This window comes from Pleurodeles waltl, chromosome 10 (genome assembly GCF_031143425.1).
Source record: "Pleurodeles waltl isolate 20211129_DDA chromosome 10, aPleWal1.hap1.20221129, whole genome shotgun sequence".
NCBI classification, from domain to species: Eukaryota; Metazoa; Chordata; class Amphibia; order Caudata; family Salamandridae; genus Pleurodeles; species Pleurodeles waltl.
Window position 1 is genome coordinate 327,180,416 of NC_090449.1, and position 18,748 is coordinate 327,199,163.

At 48.2% G+C, this 18,748-nt stretch overlaps 16 non-coding genes across 16 annotated transcripts; all 16 read right to left on the bottom strand.

Moving 5' to 3' along the window:
- Nucleotides 1-256: 256 nt before the first annotated feature.
- Nucleotides 257-329, bottom strand: TRNAV-AAC (transfer RNA valine (anticodon AAC)). The gene has a single exon. It is a non-coding gene; the product is annotated as a tRNA-Val (tRNA).
- A 1,521-nt stretch (nucleotides 330-1,850) lies between these two features.
- Nucleotides 1,851-1,923, bottom strand: TRNAV-UAC (transfer RNA valine (anticodon UAC)). The gene has a single exon. It is a non-coding gene; the product is annotated as a tRNA-Val (tRNA).
- Nucleotides 1,924-2,367: 444 nt separating this feature from the next.
- TRNAP-UGG (transfer RNA proline (anticodon UGG)) lies at nucleotides 2,368-2,439 on the bottom strand. Its single transcript has one exon. It is a non-coding gene; the product is annotated as a tRNA-Pro (tRNA).
- Nucleotides 2,440-3,775: 1,336 nt separating this feature from the next.
- TRNAV-AAC (transfer RNA valine (anticodon AAC)) lies at nucleotides 3,776-3,848 on the bottom strand. The gene has a single exon. It is a non-coding gene; the product is annotated as a tRNA-Val (tRNA).
- Nucleotides 3,849-5,369: 1,521 nt separating this feature from the next.
- TRNAV-UAC (transfer RNA valine (anticodon UAC)) lies at nucleotides 5,370-5,442 on the bottom strand. The gene has a single exon. It is a non-coding gene; the product is annotated as a tRNA-Val (tRNA).
- A 444-nt stretch (nucleotides 5,443-5,886) lies between these two features.
- TRNAP-UGG (transfer RNA proline (anticodon UGG)) lies at nucleotides 5,887-5,958 on the bottom strand. Its single transcript has one exon. It is a non-coding gene; the product is annotated as a tRNA-Pro (tRNA).
- A 1,336-nt stretch (nucleotides 5,959-7,294) lies between these two features.
- On the bottom strand, nucleotides 7,295-7,367 carry TRNAV-AAC (transfer RNA valine (anticodon AAC)). The gene has a single exon. It is a non-coding gene; the product is annotated as a tRNA-Val (tRNA).
- Nucleotides 7,368-8,888: 1,521 nt separating this feature from the next.
- Nucleotides 8,889-8,961, bottom strand: TRNAV-UAC (transfer RNA valine (anticodon UAC)). The gene has a single exon. It is a non-coding gene; the product is annotated as a tRNA-Val (tRNA).
- Nucleotides 8,962-9,405: 444 nt separating this feature from the next.
- On the bottom strand, nucleotides 9,406-9,477 carry TRNAP-UGG (transfer RNA proline (anticodon UGG)). The gene has a single exon. It is a non-coding gene; the product is annotated as a tRNA-Pro (tRNA).
- A 1,336-nt stretch (nucleotides 9,478-10,813) lies between these two features.
- On the bottom strand, nucleotides 10,814-10,886 carry TRNAV-AAC (transfer RNA valine (anticodon AAC)). Its single transcript has one exon. It is a non-coding gene; the product is annotated as a tRNA-Val (tRNA).
- A 1,521-nt stretch (nucleotides 10,887-12,407) lies between these two features.
- Nucleotides 12,408-12,480, bottom strand: TRNAV-UAC (transfer RNA valine (anticodon UAC)). The gene has a single exon. It is a non-coding gene; the product is annotated as a tRNA-Val (tRNA).
- Nucleotides 12,481-12,924: 444 nt separating this feature from the next.
- TRNAP-UGG (transfer RNA proline (anticodon UGG)) lies at nucleotides 12,925-12,996 on the bottom strand. Its single transcript has one exon. It is a non-coding gene; the product is annotated as a tRNA-Pro (tRNA).
- Nucleotides 12,997-14,332: 1,336 nt separating this feature from the next.
- TRNAV-AAC (transfer RNA valine (anticodon AAC)) lies at nucleotides 14,333-14,405 on the bottom strand. The gene has a single exon. It is a non-coding gene; the product is annotated as a tRNA-Val (tRNA).
- Nucleotides 14,406-15,926: 1,521 nt separating this feature from the next.
- TRNAV-UAC (transfer RNA valine (anticodon UAC)) lies at nucleotides 15,927-15,999 on the bottom strand. Its single transcript has one exon. It is a non-coding gene; the product is annotated as a tRNA-Val (tRNA).
- Nucleotides 16,000-16,443: 444 nt separating this feature from the next.
- Nucleotides 16,444-16,515, bottom strand: TRNAP-UGG (transfer RNA proline (anticodon UGG)). Its single transcript has one exon. It is a non-coding gene; the product is annotated as a tRNA-Pro (tRNA).
- Nucleotides 16,516-17,851: 1,336 nt separating this feature from the next.
- On the bottom strand, nucleotides 17,852-17,924 carry TRNAV-AAC (transfer RNA valine (anticodon AAC)). Its single transcript has one exon. It is a non-coding gene; the product is annotated as a tRNA-Val (tRNA).
- Nucleotides 17,925-18,748: the final 824 nt, after the last annotated feature.

Below are 18,748 nucleotides of genomic sequence, written 5' to 3' on the forward strand. Positions count from 1 at the left end.
TTGTCGATGCTGCCGCTTGCTATGTTCCTATCAAGGTGACAGGTTTAAAGGCCCCACAATATAACATGGCCAAGAAAAAAAAAAGTAAAAAACAGAATAAGAAACCAGGCACATGCACGACTACGCAAAGATGCAGATAACTTTTTACCGGCCTGCAATAGTAATACAAGTTTTACACAGGTCACAAGTTTTTAAAGACCATCCCTGAGTGAGACTAAGCTTTTAGGGAGCAAACACAAAAGCAGACACTGCCCATTGTTTCTGCCCGGTCTCGAACCGGGGACCTTTCCCGTGTTAGGCGAACGTGATAACCACTACACTACAGAAACAAGCATGAGGGCTTGACTGAAGGAGCAAAATTCCCCTCATATGTTTGCCCGATTGCCTCTATACTTGATCAGCAGTTGCTCGCAAAGCGAGGAGTAAGTGTGAAAATTGCAGCGTTGTCAGCCAGCAAGCGTACACTCAGATGTACTGAAAAGTCACAGCTGCGGGTAGAGACAAATATCTGATGCCTAAATGCCTGAAACCAGAGCCTGTGAAAGCATCACACAGAGCACACTGAAAGCAAGCAGGAAGGAAGCCAAGGCATGGTGATCCTTTTTTTCTCCTGAGGCAAAAAATATTTTGCACAACAATGCTTTGAGTGGAATGAGGAATCTTCAAGCTTTGTGTATTTTGAGTAAAATTTGTGTGTTTTCTGCTAAAAAGGGTGTGTTGGGGATTTGGACCCGGACACCAACGAGCGAGGGCACAGAAGCACCACTGCTCAGACCCTGCTCCTAGGGTTGAGGGCAGAGAGTGGGCGAATACATCGCAAGGCAAGAAAATGCACATGGTTCTCTCTTCTGCAATATGACTAGAGTCATTTCCATGGTCGTCATCGAACATGACATAAAACGCCTCTATCCTTTAGACCTTTTGGCCCATAATTACAAGAGGATGACTGAGTGAGACGCTCTGCCAAATTTGGCAGCCTCGCACTCAGTCATTTTCAAAATGCAGGGAAGCGCCGTATTTAGTAGAATACAGCGCACCCCTGTGCTTCCCTCTGCGCCAGCTCTAAATTAGCTGCCGAGCACCAACGCAGCCATCCTTGCGCCATGGTACAAGGATGGCTGCGTGGAGGGGGAAATTGTTTTTGTTCAGGAAGGCACACCTTCCTGCACAACAGAAATCTTCAGTGGCGATATGTTCGTGCAGCACACATAGAAAGAGCAAAAATGAGGAGAAATGAAAACATTTCTGCTCGTTTCTCCACTATAACGACACCCATTGTATGGCGCTTGGTTTTTGGCGCTGCCACAGATTTACAAAAACTCGTAAAACTGGAGCAGCATCAAAATGCTATGGTGTTGCAGTGGCCCACCCAGAGCAACGCCCATTGCACGCCCCTTCCAGGGAAAGGGCTGCGTGTGAAGGGGCCGTATTTACAAGGTGGTGTTAAGCCACAAAACGTGGTTGAACGGCGTCTTGTAAATACGGCACAGTACATAGTGCCACCGGGGCGTCACTAAAGATGATGTGCCGGTGGCGATAGGGCCTTGTAAGTCTGGCCCTTTCTTTGCTCAAGGTGTATGTTCTTGGTGAAGGTAGGAAAGCCATTTTCGCTCTCATACCTTCCTTCCTTGGCTGGCTTGACCACAGTAGGCCCAGGCTTCAATGGAAAGGTCAAAAAGGGAGCAACTGACTGCCGTAAGGTGTATCGTCTTCTCTTGGTGAGTTGAGACCGATGCCCTTGGAGCGTAGTACCTCACGATGGTGAGGGATAGACACAGCCTCTTTAGTTTCAATTTACCTGTCAGGTGAGGTGGTAAATGCAAATAATGTGATAAAGCACAGCAACTTGCTGTTTCTGCCTGGCCTCGAACCAGGGACCTTTCGCGTGTAAGGCGAACGTGATAACCACTACACTATAGAAACAGACATGCCTGCTTACTTGCTTCATGTGGCTATGCATTGGACTGGAACCACTGCACTGGAAACAGACACACCTGCTTTCTTTATGTGGCTATGCTTTGGACTGGAATGCAAGGACTAAGGGACAATATTCATGACGCTCAAAGCTGAGCCTTTCTGACAGGATCTCTTCCTTTGGAAGAAAGGAACTGGGATCACTTTCATTCCAAGAGGTGATTTCAAAACCAGCCCTGCAATTACTTTGGAGAAGCACTGTGCATTTCATGTTCCAACGAGAAGTGCTGCTCCAACACAAAAAAGCAGTTAGAAAGAAATCCCGCACTCCTTCATCATGCCGAACTGCCTCGACACCAGTAGAAAGCATGCAATGCATTCCACCATGGCATCTTACAAGAGTGGAAAGCAGAAATACTCCTGTTTAAAAACAGATCGAACCTATGAAGGCACGGGCTCGTCCGGGATTTGAACCCGGGACCTCTCACACCCAAAGCGAGAATCATACCCCTAGACCAACGAGCCTGCTGCTGCAAAAGCCTTTCAAACATCTTCTGAAGTGTCTTTGTGAAAAAGCAGGGCCACTTGGAGACTCTCCTTCTAAGCGTGCCATAGCAATTGATGTTTTGTGCCAAGGGTTTTTTTTTTGCCTCTAGCAAGGCAAGATGTAGTCAAGAAGCCCTATGCTAGCAAGCTGAACTGTGGCGCTGATGAGAAAAGCAGACCCTTTCTGGTAGTTGTACGCCTCCGCAGGACCTGGGCCCTTGCACCGTAGACTTCCAGACCAGAAGCACTGAAGGGCCTGCCATCTCTTGCGCCTGAGCCAGAGGAGCATGCCTCTTGTATTCAAGCACACTTGCTCGCTCAGTGCTCGATCAGGCGAGATTTATATGAGTGCCTCACAGGCCTGAAACACTCACCTGGGAGACGCGGGGTGGCTGAATTCCCAGAATGGCCTTCGATAGGAAAATCGCCTCCTTTCCTCCCGACTCATTTCAGAATTGGGTGAAAATCGCAAGACAGTGTTCAGGGGTGCATGGGTACTGCCTACTCCCAGCTGCCTCTCTGTCTTCTTCATGTTAATTTCAAGTCACAAGGAGGGACCATTGCCATTCTGCTCCGCCCACCTAACCAGGAAACCCAGGTTGAGCTTGTCTGCCTGTTGTTGTTGCAGGGGCAGTGCCTTCTCTGCCCAAAAGTGGCAGGAGAGCCTCACTTCAAACGATGGAATCAACTGCTTAAGTAGAAACCAGCATGGTAGTTACAGTGATAAGGTGCAGCTCTAACAGAAGGCGTGACTGAGATGCCCCTTCCAGAAATACATGGAATGCTGATTGAGGGCCCAGCCGGAGGGTTGGTGGATTTCTTTTCATATGCTACAGCAGCTTGCAAAGATAATGTTGTGGGGAGCTGGCTGTGCAAGCAGAGGAAGATTTAAGGGCAGAAAATAGACCTATCAGAAGTGCGATATGAACCCACAACTACATGAGCAAACCAGGATGCTTAGCTTAACTGAAGATCAAGCTCTCTTGAGGCTGCCGCCTTAGACCACTCGGCCATCCTGACAGCTGAGTCTGTATTTAGGTCTGACTCCTCAGTCTGCACTTGTCGATGCTGCCGCTTGCAATGTTCCTATCAAGGTGACAGGTTTAAAGGCCCCACAATATAATATGGCCAAGAAAAAAAAAAGTAAAAAACAGAATAAGAAACCAGGCACATGCACGACTACGCAAAGATGCAGATAACTTTTTACCGGCCTGCAATAGTAATACAAGTTTTACACAGGTCACAAGTTTTTAAAGGCCATCCCTGAGTGAGACTAGGCTTTTAGGGAGCAAACACAAAAGCAGACACTGCCCATTGTTTCTGCCCGGTCTCGAACCGGGGACCTTTCGCGTGTTAGGCGAACGTGATAACCACTACACTACAGAAACAAGCATGAGGGCTTGACTGAAGGAGCAAAATTCCCCTCATATGTTTGCCCGATTGCCTCTATACTTGATCAGCAGTTGCTCGCAAAGCGAGGAGTAAGTGTGAAAATTGCAGCGTTGTCAGCCAGCAAGCGTACACTCAGATGTACTGAAAAGTCACAGCTGCGGGTAGAGACAAATATCTGATGCCTAAATGCCTGAAACCAGAGCCTGTGAAAGCATCACACAGAGCACACTGAAAGCAAGCAGGAAGGAAGCCAAGGCATGGTGATCCTTTTTTTCTCCTGAGGCTAAAAATATTTTGCACAACAATGCTTTGAGTGGAATGAGGAATCTTCAAGCTTTGTGTATTTTGAGTAAAATTTGTGTGTTTTCTGCTAAAAAGGGTGTGTTGGGGATTTGGACCCGGACACCAACGAGCGAGGGCACAGAAGCACCACTGCTCAGACCCTGCTCCTAGGGTTGAGGGCAGAGAGTGGGCGAATACATCGCAAGGCAAGAAAATGCACATGGTTCTCTCTTCTGCAATATGACTAGAGTCATTTCCATGGTCGTCATCGAACATGACATAAAACGCCTCTATCCTTTAGACCTTTTGGCCCATAATTACAAGAGGATGACTGAGTGAGACGCTCTGCCAAATTTGGCAGCCTCGCACTCAGTCATTTTCAAAATGCAGGGAAGCGCCGTATTTAGTAGAATACAGCGCACCCCTGTGCTTCCCTCTGCGCCAGCTCTAAATTAGCTGCCGAGCACCAACGCAGCCATCCTTGCGCCATGGTACAAGGATGGCTGCGTGGAGGGGGAAATTGTTTTTGTTCAGGAAGGCACACCTTCCTGCACAACAGAAATCTTCAGTGGCGATATGTTCGTGCAGCACACATAGAAAGAGCAAAAATGAGGAGAAATGAAAACATTTCTGCTCGTTTCTCCACTATAACGACACCCATTGTATGGCGCTTGGATTTTGGCGCTGCCACAGATTTACAAAAACTCGTAAAACTGGAGCAGCATCAAAATGCTATGGTGTTGCAGTGGCCCACCCAGAGCAACGCCCATTGCACGCCCCTTCCAGGGAAAGGGCTGCGTGTGAAGGGGCCGTATTTACAAGGTGGTGTTAAGCCACAAAACGTGGTTGAACGGCGTCTTGTAAATACGGCACAGTACATAGTGCCACCGGGGCGTCACTAAAGATGATGTGCCGGTGGCGATAGGGCCTTGTAAGTCTGGCCCTTTCTTTGCTCAAGGTGTATGTTCTTGGTGAAGGTAGGAAAGCCATTTTCGCTCTCATACCTTCCTTCCTTGGCTGGCTTGACCACAGTAGGCCCAGGCTTCAATGGAAAGGTCAAAAAGGGAGCAACTGACTGCCGTAAGGTGTATCGTCTTCTCTTGGTGAGTTGAGACCGATGCCCTTGGAGCGTAGTACCTCACCATGGTGAGGGATAGACACAGCCTCTTTAATTTCAATTTACCTGTCAGGTGAGGTGGTAAATGCAAATAATGTGATAAAGCACAGCAACTTGCTGTTTCTGCCTGGCCTCGAACCAGGGACCTTTCGCGTGTAAGGCGAACGTGATAACCACTACACTACAGAAACAGACATGCCTGCTTATTTGCTTCATGTGGCTATGCATTGGACTGGAACCACTGCACTGGAAACAGACACACCTGCTTTCTTTATGTGGCTATGCTTTGGACTGGAATGCAAGGACTAAGGGACAATATTCATGACGCTCAAAGCTGAGCCTTTCTGACAGGATCTCTTCCTTTGGAAGAAAGGAACTGGGATCACTTTCATTCCAAGAGGTGATTTCAAAACCAGCCCTGCAATTACTTTGGAGAAGCACTGTGCATTTCATGTTCCAACGAGAAGTGCTGCTCCAACACAAAAAAGCAGTTAGAAAGAAATCCCGCACTCCTTCATCATGCCGAACTGCCTCGACACCAGTAGAAAGCATGCAATGCATTCCACCATGGCATCTTACAAGAGTGGAAAGCAGAAATACTCCTGTTTAAAAACAGATCGAACCTATGAAGGCACGGGCTCGTCCGGGATTTGAACCCGGGACCTCTCACACCCAAAGCGAGAATCATACCCCTAGACCAACGAGCCTGCTGCTGCAAAAGCCTTTCAAACATCTTCTGAAGTGTCTTTGTGAAAAAGCAGGGCCACTTGGAGACTCTCCTTCTAAGCGTGCCATAGCAATTGATGTTTTGTGCCAAGGGTTTTTTTTTTGCCTCTAGCAAGGCAAGAGGTAGTCAAGAAGCCCTATGCTAGCAAGCTGAACTGTGGCGCTGATGAGAAAAGCAGACCCTTTCTGGTAGTTGTACGCCTCCGCAGGACCTGGGCCCTTGCACCGTAGACTTCCAGACCAGAAGCACTGAAGGGCCTGCCATCTCTTGCGCCTGAGCAAGAGGAGCATGCCTCTTGTATTCAAGCACACTTGCTCGCTCAGTGCTCGATCAGGCGAGATTTATATGAGTGCCTCACAGGCCTGAAACACTCACCTGGGAGACGCGGGGTGGCTGAATTCCCAGAATGGCCTTCGATAGGAAAATCACCTCCTTTCCTCCCGACTCATTTCAGAATTGGGTGAAAATCGCAAGACAGTGTTCAGGGGTGCATGGGTACTGCCTACTCCCAGCTGCCTCTCTGTCTTCTTCATGTTAATTTCAAGTCACAAGGAGGGACCATTGCCATTCTGCTCCGCCCACCTAACCAGGAAACCCAGGTTGAGCTTGTCTGCCTGTTGTTGTTGCAGGGGCAGTGCCTTCTCTGCCCAAAAGTGGCAGGAGAGCCTCACTTCAAACGATGGAATCAACTGCTTAAGTAGAAACCAGCATGGTAGTTACAGTGATAAGGTGCAGCTCTAACAGAAGGCGTGACTGAGATGCCCCTTCCAGAAATACATGGAATGCTGATTGAGGGCCCAGCCGGAGGGTTGGTGGATTTCTTTTCATATGCTACAGCAGCTTGCAAAGATAGTGTTGTGGGGAGCTGGCTGTGCAAGCAGAGGAAGATTTAAGGGCAGAAAATAGACCTATCAGAAGTGCGATTTGAACCCACAACTACATGAGCAAACCAGGATGCTTAGCTTAACTGAAGATCAAGCTCTCTTGAGGCTGCCGCCTTAGACCACTCGGCCATCCTGACAGCTGAGTCTGTGTTTAGGTCTGACTCCTCAGTCTGCACTTGTCGATGCTGCCGCTTGCAATGTTCCTATCAAGGTGACAGGTTTAAAGGCCCCACAATATAACATGGCCAAGAAAAAAAAAAGTAAAAAACAGAATAAGAAACCAGGCACATGCACGACTACGCAAAGATGCAGATAACTTTTTACCGGCCTGCAATAGTAATACAAGTTTTACACAGGTCACAAGTTTTTAAAGGCCATCCCTGAGTGAGACTAAGCTTTTAGGGAGCAAACACAAAAGCAGACACTGCCCATTGTTTCTGCTCGGTCTCGAACCGGGGACCTTTCGCGTGTTAGGCGAACGTGATAACCACTACACTACAGAAACAAGCATGAGGGCTTGACTGAAGGAGCAAAATTCCCCTCATATGTTTGCCCGATTGCCTCTATACTTGATCAGCAGTTGCTCGCAAAGCGAGGAGTAAGTGTGAAAATTGCAGCGTTGTCAGCCAGCAAGCGTACACTCAGATGTACTGAAAAGTCACAGCTGCGGGTAGAGACAAATATCTGATGCCTAAATGCCTGAAACCAGAGCCTGTGAAAGCATCACACAGAGCACACTGAAAGCAAGCAGGAAGGAAGCCAAGGCATGGTGATCCTTTTTTTCTCCTGAGGCTAAAAATATTTTGCACAACAATGCTTTGAGTGGAATGAGGAATCTTCAAGCTTTGTGTATTTTGAGTAAAATTTGTGTGTTTTCTGCTAAAAAGGGTGTGTTGGGGATTTGGACCCGGACACCAACGAGCGAGGGCACAGAAGCACCACTGCTCAGACCCTGCTCCTAGGGTTGAGGGCAGAGAGTGGGCGAATACATCGCAAGGCAAGAAAATGCACATGGTTCTCTCTTCTGCAATATGACTAGAGTCATTTCCATGGTCGTCATCGAACATGACATAAAACGCCTCTATCCTTTAGACCTTTTGGCCCATAATTACAAGAGGATGACTGAGTGAGACGCTCTGCCAAATTTGGCAGCCTCGCACTCAGTCATTTTCAAAATGCAGGGAAGCGCCGTATTTAGTAGAATACAGCGCACCCCTGTGCTTCCCTCTGCGCCAGCTCTAAATTAGCTGCCGAGCACCAACGCAGCCATCCTTGCGCCATGGTACAAGGATGGCTGCGTGGAGGGGGAAATTGTTTTTGTTCAGGAAGGCACACCTTCCTGCACAACAGAAATCTTCAGTGGCGATATGTTCGTGCAGCACACATAGAAAGAGCAAAAATGAGGAGAAATGAAAACATTTCTGCTCGTTTCTCCACTATAACGACACCCATTGTATGGCGCTTGGATTTTGGCGCTGCCACAGATTTACAAAAACTCGTAAAACTGGAGCAGCATCAAAATGCTATGGTGTTGCAGTGGCCCACCCAGAGCAACGCCCATTGCACGCCCCTTCCAGGGAAAGGGCTGCGTGTGAAGGGGCCGTATTTACAAGGTGGTGTTAAGCCACAAAACGTGGTTGAACGGCGTCTTGTAAATACGGCACAGTACATAGTGCCACCGGGGCGTCACTAAAGATGATGTGCCGGTGGCGATAGGGCCTTGTAAGTCTGGCCCTTTCTTTGCTCAAGGTGTATGTTCTTGGTGAAGGTAGGAAAGCCATTTTCGCTCTCATACCTTACTTCCTTGGCTGGCTTGACCACAGTAGGCCCAGGCTTCAATGGAAAGGTCAAAAAGGGAGCAACTGACTGCCGTAAGGTGTATCGTCTTCTCTTGGTGAGTTGAGACCGATGCCTTTGGAGCATAGTACCTCACGATGGTGAGGGATAGACACAGCCTCTTTAATTTCAATTTACCTGTCAGGTGAGGTGGTAAATGCAAATAATGTGATAAAGCACAGCAACTTGCTGTTTCTGCCTGGCCTCGAACCAGGGACCTTTCGCGTGTAAGGCGAACGTGATAACCACTACACTACAGAAACAGACATGCCTGCTTATTTGCTTCATGTGGCTATGCATTGGACTGGAACCACTGCACTGGAAACAGACACACCTGCTTTCTTTATGTGGCTATGCTTTGGACTGGAATGCAAGGACTAAGGGACAATATTCATGACGCTCAAAGCTGAGCCTTTCTGACAGGATCTCTTCCTTTGGAAGAAAGGAACTGGGATCACTTTCATTCCAAGAGGTGATTTCAAAACCAGCCCTGCAATTACTTTGGAGAAGCACTGTGCATTTCATGTTCCAACGAGAAGTGCTGCTCCAACACAAAAAAGCAGTTAGAAAGAAATCCCGCACTCCTTCATCATGCCGAACTGCCTCGACACCAGTAGAAAGCATGCAATGCATTCCACCATGGCATCTTACAAGAGTGGAAAGCAGAAATACTCCTGTTTAAAAACAGATCGAACCTATGAAGGCACGGGCTCGTCCGGGATTTGAACCCGGGACCTCTCACACCCAAAGCGAGAATCATACCCCTAGACCAACGAGCCTGCTGCTGCAAAAGCCTTTCAAACATCTTCTGAAGTGTCTTTGTGAAAAAGCAGGGCCACTTGGAGACTCTCCTTCTAAGCGTGCCATAGCAATTGATGTTTTGTGCCAAGGGTTTTTTTTTTGCCTCTAGCAAGGCAAGAGGTAGTCAAGAAGCCCTATGCTAGCAAGCTGAACTGTGGCGCTGATGAGAAAAGCAGACCCTTTCTGGTAGTTGTACGCCTCCGCAGGACCTGGGCCCTTGCACCGTAGACTTCCAGACCAGAAGCACTGAAGGGCCTGCCATCTCTTGCGCCTGAGCCAGAGGAGCATGCCTCTTGTATTCAAGCACAATTGCTCGCTCAGTGCTCGATCAGGCGAGATTTATATGAGTGCCTCACAGGCCTGAAACACTCACCTGGGAGACGCGGGGTGGCTGAATTCCCAGAATGGCCTTCGATAGGAAAATCACCTCCTTTCCTCCCGACTCATTTCAGAATTGGGTGAAAATCGCAAGACAGTGTTCAGGGGTGCATGGGTACTGCCTACTCCCAGCTGCCTCTCTGTCTTCTTCATGTTAATTTCAAGTCACAAGGAGGGACCATTGCCATTCTGCTCCGCCCACCTAACCAGGAAACCCAGGTTGAGCTTGTCTGCCTGTTGTTGTTGCAGGGGCAGTGCCTTCTCTGCCCAAAAGTGGCAGGAGAGCCTCACTTCAAACGATGGAATCAACTGCTTAAGTAGAAACCAGCATGGTAGTTACAGTGATAAGGTGCAGCTCTAACAGAAGGCGTGACTGAGATGCCCCTTCCAGAAATACATGGAATGCTGATTGAGGGCCCAGCCGGAGGGTTGGTGGATTTCTTTTCATATGCTACAGCAGCTTGCAAAGATAGTGTTGTGGGGAGCTGGCTGTGCAAGCAGAGGAAGATTTAAGGGCAGAAAATAGACCTATCAGAAGTGCGATTTGAACCCACAACTACATGAGCAAACCAGGATGCTTAGCTTAACTGAAGATCAAGCTCTCTTGAGGCTGCCGCCTTAGACCACTCGGCCATCCTGACAGCTGAGTCTGTGTTTAGGTCTGACTCCTCAGTCTGCACTTGTCGATGCTGCCGCTTGCAATGTTCCTATCAAGGTGACAGGTTTAAAGGCCCCACAATATAACATGGCCAAGAAAAAAAAAAGTAAAAAACAGAATAAGAAACCAGGCACATGCACGACTACGCAAAGATGCAGATAACTTTTTACCGGCCTGCAATAGTAATACAAGTTTTACACAGGTCACAAGTTTTTAAAGGCCATCCCTGAGTGAGACTAAGCTTTTAGGGAGCAAACACAAAAGCAGACACTGCCCATTGTTTCTGCCCGGTCTCGAACCGGGGACCTTTCGCGTGTTAGGCGAATGTGATAACCACTACACTACAGAAACAAGCATGAGGGCTTGACTGAAGGAGCAAAATTCCCCTCATATGTTTGCCCGATTGCCTCTATACTTGATCAGCAGTTGCTCGCAAAGCGAGGAGTAAGTGTGAAAATTGCAGCGTTGTCAGCCAGCAAGCGTACACTCAGATGTACTGAAAAGTCACAGCTGCGGGTAGAGACAAATATCTGATGCCTAAATGCCTGAAACCAGAGCCTGTGAAAGCATCACACAGAGCACACTGAAAGCAAGCAGGAAGGAAGCCAAGGCATGGTGATCCTTTTTTTCTCCTGAGGCTAAAAATATTTTGCACAACAATGCTTTGAGTGGAATGAGGAATCTTCAAGCTTTGTGTATTTTGAGTAAAATTTGTGTGTTTTCTGCTAAAAAGGGTGTGTTGGGGATTTGGACCCGGACACCAACGAGCGAGGGCACAGAAGCACCACTGCTCAGACCCTGCTCCTAGGGTTGAGGGCAGAGAGTGGGCGAATACATCGCAAGGCAAGAAAATGCACATGGTTCTCTCTTCTGCAATATGACTAGAGTCATTTCCATGGTCGTCATCGAACATGACATAAAACGCCTCTATCCTTTAGACCTTTTGGCCCATAATTACAAGAGGATGACTGAGTGAGACGCTCTGCCAAATTTGGCAGCCTCGCACTCAGTCATTTTCAAAATGCAGGGAAGCGCCGTATTTAGTAGAATACAGCGCACCCCTGTGCTTCCCTCTGCGCCAGCTCTAAATTAGCTGCCGAGCACCAACGCAGCCATCCTTGCGCCATGGTACAAGGATGGCTGCGTGGAGGGGGAAATTGTTTTTGTTCAGGAAGGCACACCTTCCTGCACAACAGAAATCTTCAGTGGCGATATGTTCGTGCAGCACACATAGAAAGAGCAAAAATGAGGAGAAATGAAAACATTTCTGCTCGTTTCTCCACTATAACGACACCCATTGTATGGCGCTTGGTTTTTGGCGCTGCCACAGATTTACAAAAACTCGTAAAACTGGAGCAGCATCAAAATGCTATGGTGTTGCAGTGGCCCACCCAGAGCAACGCCCATTGCACGCCCCTTCCAGGGAAAGGGCTGCGTGTGAAGGGGCCGTATTTACAAGGTGGTGTTAAGCCACAAAACGTGGTTGAACGGCGTCTTGTAAATACGGCACAGTACATAGTGCCACCGGGGCGTCACTAAAGATGATGTGCCGGTGGCGATAGGGCCTTGTAAGTCTGGCCCTTTCTTTGCTCAAGGTGTATGTTCTTGGTGAAGGTAGGAAAGCCATTTTCGCTCTCATACCTTCCTTCCTTGGCTGGCTTGACCACAGTAGGCCCAGGCTTCAATGGAAATGTCAAAAAGGGAGCAACTGACTGCCGTAAGGTGTATCGTCTTCTCTTGGTGAGTTGAGACCGATGCCCTTGGAATGTAGTACCTCACGATGGTGAGGGATAGACACAGCCTCTTTAATTTCAATTTACCTGTCAGGTGAGGTGGTAAATGCAAATAATGTGATAAAGCACAGCAACTTGCTGTTTCTGCCTGGCCTCGAACCAGGGACCTTTCGCGTGTAAGGCGAACGTGATAACCACTACACTACAGAAACAGACATGCCTGCTTATTTGCTTCATGTGGCTATGCATTGGACTGGAACCACTGCACTGGAAACAGACACACCTGCTTTCTTTATGTGGCTATGCTTTGGACTGGAATGCAAGGACTAAGGGACAATATTCATGACGCTCAAAGCTGAGCCTTTCTGACAGGATCTATTCCTTTGGAAGAAAGGAACTGGGATCACTTTCATTCCAAGAGGTGATTTCAAAACCAGCCCTGCAATTACTTTGGAGAAGCACTGTGCATTTCATGTTCCAACGAGAAGTGCTGCTCCAACACAAAAAAGCAGTTAGAAAGAAATCCCGCACTCCTTCATCATGCCGAACTGCCTCGACACCAGTAGAAAGCATGCAATGCATTCCACCATGGCATCTTACAAGAGTGGAAAGCAGAAATACTCCTGTTTAAAAACAGATCGAACCTATGAAGGCACGGGCTCGTCCGGGATTTGAACCCGGGACCTCTCACACCCAAAGCGAGAATCATACCCCTAGACCAACGAGCCTGCTGCTGCAAAAGCCTTTCAAACATCTTCTGAAGTGTCTTTGTGAAAAAGCAGGGCCACTTGGAGACTCTCCTTCTAAGCGTGCCATAGCAATTGATGTTTTGTGCCAAGGGTTTTTTTTTTGCCTCTAGCAAGGCAAGAGGTAGTCAAGAAGCCCTATGCTAGCAAGCTGAACTGTGGCGCTGATGAGAAAAGCAGACCCTTTCTGGTAGTTCTACGCCTCCGCAGGACCTGGGCCCTTGCACCGTAGACTTCCAGACCAGAAGCACTGAAGGGCCTGCCATCTCTTGCGCCTGAGCAAGAGGAGCATGCCTCTTGTATTCAAGCACACTTGCTCGCTCAGTGCTCGATCAGGCGAGATTTATATGAGTGCCTCACAGGCCTGAAACACTCACCTGGGAGACGCGGGGTGGCTGAATTCCCAGAATGGCCTTCGATAGGAAAATCACCTCCTTTCCTGCCGACTCATTTCAGAATTGGGTGAAAATCGCAAGACAGTGTTCAGGGGTGCATGGGTACTGCCTACTCCCAGCTGCCTCTCTGTCTTCTTCATGTTAATTTCAAGTCACAAGGAGGGACCATTGCCATTCTGCTCCGCCCACCTAACCAGGAAACCCAGGTTGAGCTTGTCTGCCTGTTGTTGTTGCAGGGGCAGTGCCTTCTCTGCCCAAAAGTGGCAGGAGAGCCTCACTTCAAACGATGGAATCAACTGCTTAAGTAGAAACCAGCATGGTAGTTACAGTGATAAGGTGCAGCTCTAACAGAAGGCGTGACTGAGATGCCCCTTCCAGAAATACATGGAATGCTGATTGAGGGCCCAGCCGGAGGTTTGGTGGATTTCTTTTCATATGCTACAGCAGCTTGCAAAGATAGTGTTGTGGGGAGCTGGCTGTGCAAGCAGAGGAAGATTTAAGTGCAGAAAATAGACCTATCAGAAGTGCGATATGAACCCACAACTACATGAGCAAACCAGGATGCTTAGCTTAACTGAAGATCAAGCTCTCTTGAGGCTGCCGCCTTAGACCACTCGGCCATCCTGACAGCTGAGTCTGTGTTTAGGTCTGACTCCTCAGTCTGCACTTGTCGATGCTGCCGCTTGCAATGTTCCTATCAAGGTGACAGGTTTAAAGGCCCCACAATATAACATGGCCAAGAAAAAAAAAAGAAAAAAACAGAATAAGAAACCAGGCACATGCACGACTACGCAAAGATGCAGATAACGTTTTACCGGCCTGCAATAGTAATACAAGTTTTACACAGGTCACAAGTTTTTAAAGGCCATCCCTGAGTGAGACTAAGCTTTTAGGGAGCAAACACAAAAGCAGACACTGCCCATTGTTTCTGCCCGGTCTCGAACCGGGGACCTTTCGCGTGTTAGGCGAACGTGATAACCACTACACTACAGAAACAAGCATGAGGGCTTGACTGAAGGAGCAAAATTCCCCTCATATGTTTGCCCGATTGCCTCTATACTTGATCAGCAGTTGCTCGCAAAGCGAGGAGTAAGTGTGAAAATTGCAGCGTTGTCAGCCAGCAAGCGTACACTCAGATGTACTGAAAAGTCACAGCTGCGGGTAGAGACAAATATCTGATGCCTAAATGCCTGAAACCAGAGCCTGTGAAAGCATCACACAGAGCACACTGAAAGCAATCAGGAAGGAAGACAAGGCATGGTGATCCTTTTTTTCTCCTGAGGCTAAAAATATTTTGCACAACAATGCTTTGAGTGGAATGAGGAATCTTCAAGCTTTGTGTATTTTGAGTAAAATTTGTGTGTTTTCTGCTAAAAAGGGTGTGTTGGGGATTTGGACCCGGACACCAACGAGCGAGGGCACAGAAGCACCACTGCTCAGACCCTGCTCCTAGGGTTGAGGGCAGAGAGTGGGCGAATACATCGCAAGGCAAGAAAATGCACATGGTTCTCTCTTCTGCAATATGACTAGAATCATTTCCATGGTCGTCATCGAACATGACATAAAACGCCTCTATCCTTTAGACCTTTTGGCCCATAATTACAAGAGGATGACTGAGTGAGACGCTCTGCCAAATTTGGCAGCCTCGCACTCAGTCATTTTCAAAATGCAGGGAAGCGCCGTATTTAGTAGAATACAGCGCACCCCTGTGCTTCCCTCTGCGCCAGCTCTAAATTAGCTGCCGAGCACCAACGCAGCCATCCTTGCGCCATGGTACAAGGATGGCTGCGTGGAGGGGGAAATTGTTTTTGTTCAGGAAGGCACACCTTCCTGCACAACAGAAATCTTCAGTGGCGATATGTTCGTGCAGCACACATAGAAAGAGCAAAAATGAGGAGAAATGAAAACATTTCTGCTCGTTTCTCCACTATAACGACACCCATTGTATGGCGCTTGGTTTTTGGCGCTGCCACAGATTTACAAAAACTCGTAAAACTGGAGCAGCATCAAAATGCTATGGTGTTGCAGTGGCCCACCCAGAGCAACGCCCATTGCACGCCCCTTCCAGGGAAAGGGCTGCGTGTGAAGGGGCCGTATTTACAAGGTGGTGTTAAGCCACAAAACGTGGTTGAACGGCGTCTTGTAAATACGGCACAGTACATAGTGCCACCGGGGCGTCACTAAAGATGATGTGCCGGTGGCGATAGGGCCTTGTAAGTCTGGCCCTTTCTTTGCTCAAGGTGTATGTTCTTGGTGAAGGTAGGATAGCCATTTTCGCTCTCATACCTTCCTTCCTTGGCTGGCTTGACCACAGTAGGCCCAGGCTTCAATGGAAAGGTCAAAAAGGGAGCAACTGACTGCCGTAAGGTGTATCGTCTTCTCTTGGTGAGTTGAGACCGATGCCCTTGGAGCGTAGTACCTCACGATGGTGAGGGATAGACACAGCCTCTTTAATTTCAATTTACCTGTCAGGTGAGGTGGTAAATGCAAATAATGTGATAAAGCACAGCAACTTGCTGTTTCTGCCTGGCCTCGAACCAGGGACCTTTCGCGTGTAAGGCGAACGTGATAACCACTACACTACAGAAACAGACATGCCTGCTTATTTGCTTCATGTGGCTATGCATTGGACTGGAACCACTGCACTGGAAACAGACACACCTGCTTTCTTTATGTGGCTATGCTTTGGACTGGAATGCAAGGACTAAGGGACAATATTCATGACGCTCAAAGCTGAGCCTTTCTGACAGGATCTCTTCCTTTGGAAGAAAGGAACTGGGATCACTTTCATTCCAAGAGGTGATTTCAAAACCAGCCCTGCAATTACTTTGGAGAAGCACTGTGCATTTCATGTTCCAACGAGAAGTGCTGCTCCAACACAAAAAAGCAGTTAGAAAGAAATCCCGTACTCCTTCATCATGCCGAACTGCCTCGACACCAGTAGAAAGCATGCAATGCATTCCACCATGGCATCTTACAAGAGTGGAAAGCAGAAATACTCCTGTTTAAAAACAGATCGAACCTATGAAGGCACGGGCTCGTCCGGGATTTGAACCCGGGACCTCTCACACCCAAAGCGAGAATCATACCCCTAGACCAACGAGCCTGCTGCTGCAAAAGCCTTTCAAACATCTTCTGAAGTGTCTTAGTGAAAAAGCAGGGCCACTTGGAGACTCTCCTTCTAAGCGTGCCATAGCAATTGATGTTTTGTGCCAAGGGTTTTTTTTTTGCCTCTAGCAAGGCAAGAGGTAGTCAAGAAGCCCTATGCTAGCAAGCTGAACTGTGGCGCTGATGAGAAAAGCAGACCCTTTCTGGTAGTTGTACGCCTCCGCAGTACCTGGGCCCTTGCACCGTAGACTTCCAGACCAGAAGCACTGAAGGGCCTGCCATCTCTTGCGCCTGAGCCAGAGGAGCATGCCTCTTGTATTCAAGCACAATTGCTCGCTCAGTGCTCGATCAGGCGAGATTTATATGAGTGCCTCACAGGCCTGAAACACTCACCTGGGAGACGCGGGGTGGCTGAATTCCCAGAATGGCCTTCGATAGGAAAATCACCTCCTTTCCTCCCGACTCATTTCAGAATTGGGTGAAAATCGCAAGACAGTGTTCAGGGGTGCATGGGTACTGCCTACTCCCAGCTGCCTCTCTGTCTTCTTCATGTTAATTTCAAGTCACAAGGAGGGACCATTGCCATTCTGCTCCGCCCACCTAACCAGGAAACCCAGGTTGAGCTTGTCTGCCTGTTGTTGTTGCAGGGGCAGTGCCTTCTCTGCCCAAAAGTGGCAGGAGAGCCTCACTTCAAACGATGGAATCAACTGCTTAAGTAGAAACCAGCATGGTAGTTACAGTGATAAGGTGCAGCTCTAACAGAAGGCGTGACTGAGATGCCCCTTCCAGAAATACATGGAATGCTGATTGAGGGCCCAGCCGGAGGGTTGGTGGATTTCTTTTCATATGCTACAGCAGCTTGCAAAGATAGTGTTGTGGGGAGCTGGCTGTGCAAGCAGAGGAAGATTTAAGGGCAGAAAATAGACCTATCAGAAGTGCGATTTGAACCCACAACTACATGAGCAAACCAGGATGCTTAGCTTAACTGAAGATCAAGCTCTCTTGAGGCTGCCGCCTTAGACCACTCGGCCATCCTGACAGCTGAGTCTGTGTTTAGGTCTGACTCCTCAGTCTGCACTTGTCGATGCTGCCGCTTGCAATGTTCCTATCAAGGTGACAGGTTTAAAGGCCCCACAATATAACATGGCCAAGAAAAAAAAAAGTAAAAAACAGAATAAGAAACCAGGCACATGCACGACTACGCAAAGATGCAGATAACTTTTTACCGGCCTGCAATAGTAATACAAGTTTTACACAGGTCACAAGTTTTTAAAGGCCATCCCTGAGTGAGACTAAGCTTTTAGGGAGCAAACACAAAAGCAGACACTGCCCATTGTTTCTGCCCGGTCTCGAACCGGGGACCTTTCGCGTGTTAGGCGAACGTGATAACCACTACACTACAGAAACAAGCATGAGGGCTTGACTGAAGGAGCAAAATTCCCCTCATATGTTTGCCCGATTGCCTCTATACTTGATCAGCAGTTGCTCGCAAAGCGAGGAGTAAGTGTGAAAATTGCAGCGTTGTCAGCCAGCAAGCGTACACTCAGATGTACTGAAAAGTCACAGCTGCGGGTAGAGACAAATATCTGATGCCTAAATGCCTGAAACCAGAGCCTGTGAAAGCATCACACAGAGCACACTGAAAGCAAGCAGGAAGGAAGCCAAGGCATGGTGATCCTTTTTTTCTCCTGAGGCTAAAAATATTTTGCACAACAATGCTTTGAGTGGAATGAGGAATCTTCAAGCTTTGTGTATTTTGAGTAAAATTTGTGTGTTTTCTGCTAAAAAGGGTGTGTTGGGGATTTGGACCCGGACACCAACGAGCGAGGGCACAGAAGCACCACTGCTCAGACCCTGCTCCTAGGGTTGAGGGCAGAGAGTGGGCGAATACATCGCAAGGCAAGAAAATGCACATGGTTCTCTCTTCTGCAATATGACTAGAGTCATTTCCATGGTCGTCATCGAACATGACATAAAACGCCTCTATCCTTTAGACCTTTTGGCCCATAATTACAAGAGGATGACTGAGTGAGACGCTCTGCCAAATTTGGCAGCCTCGCACTCAGTCATTTTCAAAATGCAGGGAAGCGCCGTATTTAGTAGAATACAGCGCACCCCTGTGCTTCCCTCTGCGCCAGCTCTAAATTAGCTGCCGAGCACCAACGCAGCCATCCTTGCGCCATGGTACAAGGATGGCTGCGTGGAGGGGGAAATTGTTTTTGTTCAGGAAG